This window comes from Canis lupus, chromosome 19 (assembly GCF_003254725.2).
Source record: "Canis lupus dingo isolate Sandy chromosome 19, ASM325472v2, whole genome shotgun sequence".
In the NCBI taxonomy this organism is placed as follows: domain Eukaryota; kingdom Metazoa; phylum Chordata; class Mammalia; order Carnivora; family Canidae; genus Canis; species Canis lupus.
The window spans coordinates 4,776,599-4,784,696 of record NC_064261.1 but is presented as its reverse complement, the minus strand read 5'-3'; the positions used below and the strand labels follow the sequence as shown (position 1 = coordinate 4,784,696).

The window sequence follows — 8,098 nt, the reverse complement described above, 5'->3', positions numbered from 1 at the left end:
TAATAATAATGAAATAATAATGCAGGAAAAGCAAAGAGTAGTAGATTAATACATTTATTTTTGTTTTAAAGTTCATCATGTTACTTCAGTAAAAATATACACAAAACTGAATGTGATCGTGACTATTTAATGTGTATTTTTAACTACTAAAAGAGGAGGCATGAAGTGTTGGAAATTGTGTCTGTGTTGAATACTTGTGTCTGTGTTGAATTTTAAAATTTTAATAGACCAGTTAACAATGAAAAGGCATCCTACATATATTTGAAGAGGAGCAATCTTTTGTATTCTGCAAAATTTTGCATGGGTATTAATGTAGAATATTTTTAATATAGGACCTATATATATATATATATATATATATATATATATATATATTCGCTTTAAATGGTTCTAAGTGTTTAATTTATGATAGTTTTATTTCATGCTCATTGAATTCTCAATCTGTAATTACTGATATCCCAAATATAATGGAAATTTGGTATAATTCCAAAATCATAGTGTAACAAATCAGAAGCCATTGTTAAATGGGTTGGGAGGATTAATAAATTAATCATTAAGATGATCAATAGTGAACCACAGTGACTATTTTGATGACAGAAGAATACTTGTTTGTCACAATTTAATAATTTTAAATAACTAAATTATGCTTATAATTAAAATATTACAATTTGATAGTTTTATTAAATTAGTCCATGCACAGAAATAGAACGCATTATGTTTACTAGTCCTAAGAAGAACAAAAAAACCATCAGAACAATTTCTTCAACCTCAAATAATAAATCTGATATTAAGAGACCACATTTTACTGTGGGGGATAGTATATTGCAGACAATATAAATAAAAATGGATAATTTTAAAGGTTCTTTCCTAATGTATGGAAGGTAGTTAGGATGCTCCTAACACATCAGAGAATCTTGTGCAAACTGAAAATAGGTTACAAACGCAAAAAGGATCCTCTCTCCTCAAAGTTGACTTAGTCCACAGTCATGGCACACATTTTGGCAAGCTGCATTGAAGCAGATTTACCTCTTTATAAATCCTTGTTGAACACTTCTATGACAAATCTGTGTCAAGTATATCTTGTTGGGCGTAAGGTAAATGCAAAATCTTGTCTTTCTCTCCTAAGAAATTACAAGGTCTTCAAAGTCAAGGACTATAAGAAACTGATTAGTTGTTAAACGATAAATGTACTGTACCATTTTCTACTTAGCATCATTTTTAAACTAAAAAATATAATTGCTTCTATTTGTAGCATTTCACACTTCATTTGAAATTTTATATTAATTATTGTATATCATCCTACAACAAGCATATGATGTAGGCAAACTGGGTGTGGTTACTGCACTTTTAAAAGGTTACACAGCTGGTAAGCACAAGAACCAAAGTTATACCAAGAATTTTGTTATCTCAGTCTCTTATATCTCTCTTTAAAGAAACTTGTCCATGGAAGAGCTGCAACCATTAAAACAACGTTACACATTAAAGGATATTATTAAATAGTGGTTTTGCATAAAGAATTTATTGAGAGTGAATGCAGAAACAGCTCTAAGTTCAAGAGACAAGGTGCTCCTAGATTTTTTCTTTATTAATAATTAAGATTATTTCCCCTTCCTGAAGAATCACAAAAGCAGTTATAAAATACATCTAATAATTCTGACAAAAAGTAATTTACCTCTCAATTTTAAATGGGAAATATTAATCTTTGAGGGGCATACTCCTGAGTCAATATTTCTTTTTCTGAGTCAATATTTTTGAAGTTTCATTTGCATTTCCCACCTTCCCACAGATGAGTTTGCATTCATACCTCAGGATGAAGCCCACACAGTCCTCTAGAAAGGAAGAAAAAAATGTCTTTTTCTCTAAGATGAAAGCCTCTTGAAGCCCAAGCATCTCCTCCTATTTATCATTCATTGTTCTTCTCCTACTAAAGAACTGACTAGCAAATGGGAAGAAACTCAATAAAACTGAGCTTAATTTTTTTTAAACTGAGCTTAATTTAATTAAATCTAAAGCACAAACATTTGTTTGTTTTCAGCCAAATTATGAGATTTAACTTGAACTGACAAAAATGGCCTTAATGATTATTTTGTTTTTAAAATTGAGAGGTAGAGATAGATAAAATAATTAAATAACTAAAAGAAAGAAAAATAAAAACACCTCTTTATACAAAAATATAATAATTTTATAGCACTTTGAACCTTAAATTTCTGTTGCTTGTACTCAACCTGATATATTTAAATTCACATTTGATTTAATATTGACCTTTGTAAACATTGCCCTAAGTCACTGAAATATTTTTTTTAATTTATTTATTTATTTGAGAGAGAGTGAGAGTGAATGTACAAGCAGGAGAGGCAGAGGGAGAAGGAAAGAGAATCTCAAGCAGACTCTATGCTTAGTATGGAGCCCACTTGGGGCTTAATCCCAGGGCCCTGAGATCACAACTTGAGGTGAAACCAAGAGTTGGCTGCTTAACCAACTGTACCACACAGGCACCCCTGAAATATTTTTGATCTAACTGTGGGCCAGACATTCAAGAGTTGACTCAAAGTATTGCTTAAGTTCCTATATCTGCCTCTTTTCATAACCACCAATCAAGGCAAGAACATCAGCAGCACCTGTGGATTTAGTACATGTAAGAGCTCAACAGATTGGGTCCAATTGATTCAGTACAAAAGTGTTCATATATGAACACTGATTAATGTTTCGCATAGGCTTTTGTTTTTATCTTATGCATCAGTTCAAGTTTTTGACTGCAAGCAACTCGAGATAACTTCAGCATAAAAAGAATTTGCAGAATCAATGAAGCCTGTAGAACCAGGCTTGGGATAGAAGCAGGATCCAAGGATGCTAGCAAACAGGAAAACAGTCCAGGTTGGTTCCAAAAACAGTCTGAATAAGATGTACTCTTCATCTCTACTGCTACAATATCTCAACCTCAAAGCTAAAAATAATGTCTTAACCTCCCTATATTTTTGCATTAAATTCTTAGATTCAAAGTCTCAGCAGGTTATATCTTCCCTCCCCAGCAATTAAAAGAAGAAATATCTAGCTTATTTATTTTCAATATGGTGGCAGTGGAGCCTTGACTCTTAACACAACTTACTCTATGAGGGCTCCTCCCAAATGGCAAAAATGTTTAAATTTGAATAAGCAAAAAAGGGTAGAGGGGCCTACCATATTTCTCAATTTATAATACAAACTCATTGAAGTCACGGATTCATTTGTACCTCATTTTTGCATTCCTCACCCTGCTTAAAGCAGAGTTGGTTACAAGGTATGCAGTTTAACGCCTGCCAACAGGCTCCTGAATAGAGATATAATAGTCTCTTTCAGGCCAATATTCCATGTTTTCTAAAGCTGGATTCAAATAACTATTTTTATATCCCTAGAAATTACATAATCAGAGAATTCAGCATATGCTACAGAGTATCCAATCACTGAAATCTACCAACACACATTTGTAGGGCTTGCATTGCTTTGTAACATGTGCTTTGGAGAATCCTAAAGAAGTACGTAACTGTGAACCAAAGACACTCATAATCCTGATACAGAAATGAATTTTTTCTTATGGCAAACAACTTGAAGAAAACATCTAAGGTAGCAATAAGCAAGAGCATATGATATATAAAGGCTGTTGTACAGGCATTAAGAAAATACCAAATAACCAAAAGATTAATGTGGATCGTGTTTACTTGTAGATCATGAATATAATTTGATTTAAACAGCCTGAATTCAAGGATGGATAACATTCCCAAATTAAAATCTGATGAATAAAAATACCATGAAGCAGTTTGATTTATACAACGCTAATAAAAAGTCTTGCAATGCACTGTTAAAACAGATTTTACAATATCAATTGTCAGTGTTTCAGTGGAATGTTTTGTCTTTCTAAAAAAATTTCAGGCAGCAGACCTGATTTCGTTTCCTTGAAAAATCCAATGAGTTTAGCATTTTGAAATTGACAGATTTAGTTCATTAATTTAGATGTCTGTGAGCATTTCCCAGTGAATGATTTTATTTCATAATGCATGATAGTTGCATTCTTTCTGATAAATACACTTGTAGGAATGAGACAGGAAAAAAATCTTTCACCAACTGAAAAATCCTTTTGTGGTTTCATCATTTCATTTTGAAAAAGAAAAAAAAAAAAAGGTTTGTAGTGAATCAAATAAAAATGTAATGGTGGGACGCCTGGGTGGCTCAGTGCTTGAGCGTCTGCCTTTGGCTCAGGGCATGATCCTGGGGTCTGGAAATCGAGTCCCACATCGGGCTCCCTGCATGAAGCCTGCTTCTCTGTCTTCCTGTCTCTGCCTCTCTCTATGCCTCTCATGAGTAAATAAATTAAAATATTTTTTAAAAATTTAATGGTGCTTTAACTATTTTCCTAAAGTTTGTCTTAAAATCATAACATGTCAGACTCTTTTTGAGAAAGGTGATGTTTTGATATTATAGCATAGAGTATAAAAATAAGAAAGCTCTTTTCTTTCAGGCTCCCAATAGGAAATAGAATGAATACTCCAATTATGATTATTCTAGAAAGATTTAATAAAGAATATTAATAAACAAGTACACAGGGTACATGGAAAGAAACTTAGTGATAATGTCAGATCACAGCACTGTTTCTAGATCCCCAAGGCTCGGCCTGAGAAATAAAGGATGGTATAGTTACAGGGAAGAGCTTCCTGGAGAGAAGCTGTATCTATCTCCCACTCTTGAATCCTTCTAATCTGCTGCATAGGTTCTTCTGTTGGAAGCCAGTAATGTACACTCGCATCAGCCTTATGGGAACAGAACAGAGAATAGTAAAGAGCTGACCTGAGGGGCAAATGAGATTAACCTAGCATCTAAAAATCTCAGATTAAGTTCCCAGGTTCTTAGCTTGTTATCTGGGGGAAAACAAAATGCTGCTGGGATTTTGCTAAGCTAAAAACCCATGTTACAAAGACCTTTGACAACCTCTGATAGCAGATTCTACTATAAGAAAACAGCAAATAAGATTAGTAGACATTAAAAGATTAATGATAAGGCGTGACTTTTAATGCACTAATAATCTGCCTGTTGTTTAAACAAAGCATAAAAATGGTTTATTCACCTGTACATTTCTTAGGAGTCTGACAAAGTTTTAAAGAAATCTAAAAGTAAAATAGAAAAAAGTTTCAGATGCAAGTCAATCATGTTTCCTTATTTTAAGTTAATAACATTACATATTCGTTGTTTATTATTCAAGAAACATTTAATATATGTCTACTATGTATTCAGTATCACGAGTCCTTGGCCTTTGAGAGTTCAGTGTAGTCAAGACTAAGAGAAGGCAAACATCTATGAACAGATTAGTCATTTAAAACATACTGATTTGATGAAATGTTCAAAGTGTAAGTTCTTTCAACTCACTTACCCTTCATGGGAAAATATTCCTTTTCCTCTCTGTTTATTGCTGTTTTGATCTGTGCTGAAAAATCAGCATTTCAAGGATCAGCTATGTGTTTGGTTTTACTTTTAAAAAATATATTGAGTTATTTGGTCTGCATAACATCAAAAGTTTGGGATATCCATCAAATTGCAAATTTCCTAAGGTCAGAAATCATGTTCTCTATTCCACTGGCAATTTTAAACTTCCTTATTAGGGGCTACAAACAGAGCCTACAGTTGCAGATCTCAAATTTAAGTTCAGTACTTAGTTTATCTCTGTGCCAGATGATTGAATTGAGTTATGCCTTATTTTTATACACATATTAAATATCAAGCACACAATTGCCAAATGTTTTATTATGATTATATCTACCTTCTTGAAATGACATTCAATTTTTTTACACAATCTGTAGTGTTCTATTAAGGAAGCATTGTTTTTAAATTAAATTAGTTGAAGTCACTTTTTTAAAATATATTTTAATGGTAAGAAATATTTCCAATTCAACAGCTTTAAAACAATATGGCTGAACTGTCCGCAACCCTCAATTTATATACTATTACATTTGAAACAGAGATCACCCTGAGTGTTCTACTCTCACAACTGAGTTCTGAAAGGGAAAACTGCAATGAAATTCTGGGAATTCATCTCAAAACAAGGGAGCCAAACCAAGACCATAAAACTTCTCAGCTTAAATGTTATCTGGCTCACCTCTTTCAGATTCCTAAATATTTTTAAATGACTCAGTAAATGTGGAACCTTAAAAACAAGACTCAAAGACAACTTACTATAAACATTTGGGGGACTATTGTTAACAGAAAAATATCACTGATTTTAGGAAATACTAGCTCTGTTTCAATAATATGCAGATTTCATCTCATGACACAGAGTCACAAAGTGGCGAGTTACCTACTGCCTTAGATCTAAACTTCGTACCAGTCAGAAAAAATAGGCATTTGTCTTCTTAATTACTTTTGAGGCAGGGAGTTCTTTCTCCATCCCCTTTTAGCTTTGTACGTCAATTCTGAAATAGCTAGTCTTAAAGTCAACAACCTGGAATAAGCCAAGTAGTGAGAGGGCCGTGAAAAGAAAGGTGATGGGGATGGGATGTCACCACTATTGCTTCCTGGGATAAATGATTCCATAAGTAATGGACAATATTTCTGAGAAAATACAAACCTAATGATACTGAGTTTAGAGAATAGAAGGCTTTCTTTACTTTTCATGTCTTTTTAGAGTAGTAGAGGTAGGAAATTTTAAGAGAAGAATATTTTCCAGAAATCAAGTGTTAGACTAACATTTGGACCAGTCAACCTAAACTCCATCTGTGGATCTAGAGGGGCCTGTGACCATCACCAAGACAACAGTGATCTGAGGCAAGTACCTTCCAACCATTTATCTTTTAACCAAAACCAACACTCGTGGGAGCTCATCTAAGAATGAGTAAAGCAAGAAAAAGACTGTTCTTGTTTGCTGAACAATACAAAACAACAACAACAACAACAAAAAAAAACAGTGGGGGGTTGGGGGGGGCAGGTGGAGGGACTGTGAAATCATCCTGAGGATTTATAGAAAGTAAACACTTCTGAAATTATTCTACTGCTGTATCCAGAAAAAAATGAAAGGTAAACATTTGCCATTCTAAAAGAACAATGCAAAAAAGATATGGCATGCATAAAATTAGAATGAAAATCCATTAGACAACCTGGGGTTGAAATGAGGATAAAAGTTAATATGGAAGGAACTGCAGTCTAAAAATTATAATTTTCTGTGAAGATTCTCCAAAACAGAATTTCTAGCAAGTATATCATTAACAAGTGGATATATATGGCTCCAGAGGCAGAGTTGATGCAAAGAAACATCATCCACAGGAAGATTATAATGAAAGGCAATTTTAATTGTGTGCAGTAGATTCATACATAGACTATTGTGTCCGTTTCAGATTATTTTCTTACTAAATGTGCCTGTGCCCCAAATCCCCCCAGCTTACCACTTTACAATGCTCTGTTTTCCACCATGTGGGTCATTAAAGGACTTCAGCTTTTACTGAGTAAAAATAGGAAGTCACCGAAGGGCTGAAATGCAGTGAAGCAAAGGAAAGAGTAATTTGAGGAACACAAGAAGTTTAAACAGGACTTACAGAGTGACAGGGTGAGAGGATGTTTAGTTAAGACTGAAAAAGGAAGTATATATGGCTTCTGGCTTTCACACCTGGGTGACAAGCAGCAGTGGTTCTGAAAAAACTCAGACATAAGAACACAAGAAACTTTCAAGGGAAGTGATTAGATATGGGATAGACACATATAACAGAGATTAATAATCTAGATATGTAAAGAAGGGACATAATCCCTGATGAAGCTAAGAGTTAAGGAGCCAAGATACAAATCCCAATGAAATATGGAACAGTAACATGTGGGAAGTCTTACTCAGATTCCATTTTACCAGTGCCATCAACATTCTGCTGTTGCCATGAAATGGAAGTGCTGCAGAATAGCGACTTCATCAGCACCAAAGTGCTGCTTATTTGAATTCAGATTTGCTAAGCTGGTTGTGTGAAAAGAATCAATGAGGAACAGAGCCGTGCCACCCAATGAACTGATGGACGCAAGCACATTTAAAGATATGTCAGTGACTTACTGGGGCATGACCTGGAGCAATGCATTGTGCTTTGGAAAAGACAGGAGCTGC

The 8,098-nt window shown here is 34.0% G+C and overlaps 1 long non-coding RNA gene across 1 annotated transcript; it reads right to left on the bottom strand.

Moving 5' to 3' along the window:
* Positions 1 to 4,588: 4,588 nt before the first annotated feature.
* LOC112669337 (uncharacterized) lies at positions 4,589 to 7,846 on the bottom strand. Its single transcript, XR_003142179.2, has 3 exons — positions 7,401 to 7,846; positions 5,096 to 5,135; positions 4,589 to 4,781 (listed from the first exon to the last, which is right to left on the bottom strand). It is a non-coding gene; the product is annotated as an uncharacterized LOC112669337 (long non-coding RNA).
* Positions 7,847 to 8,098: the final 252 nt, after the last annotated feature.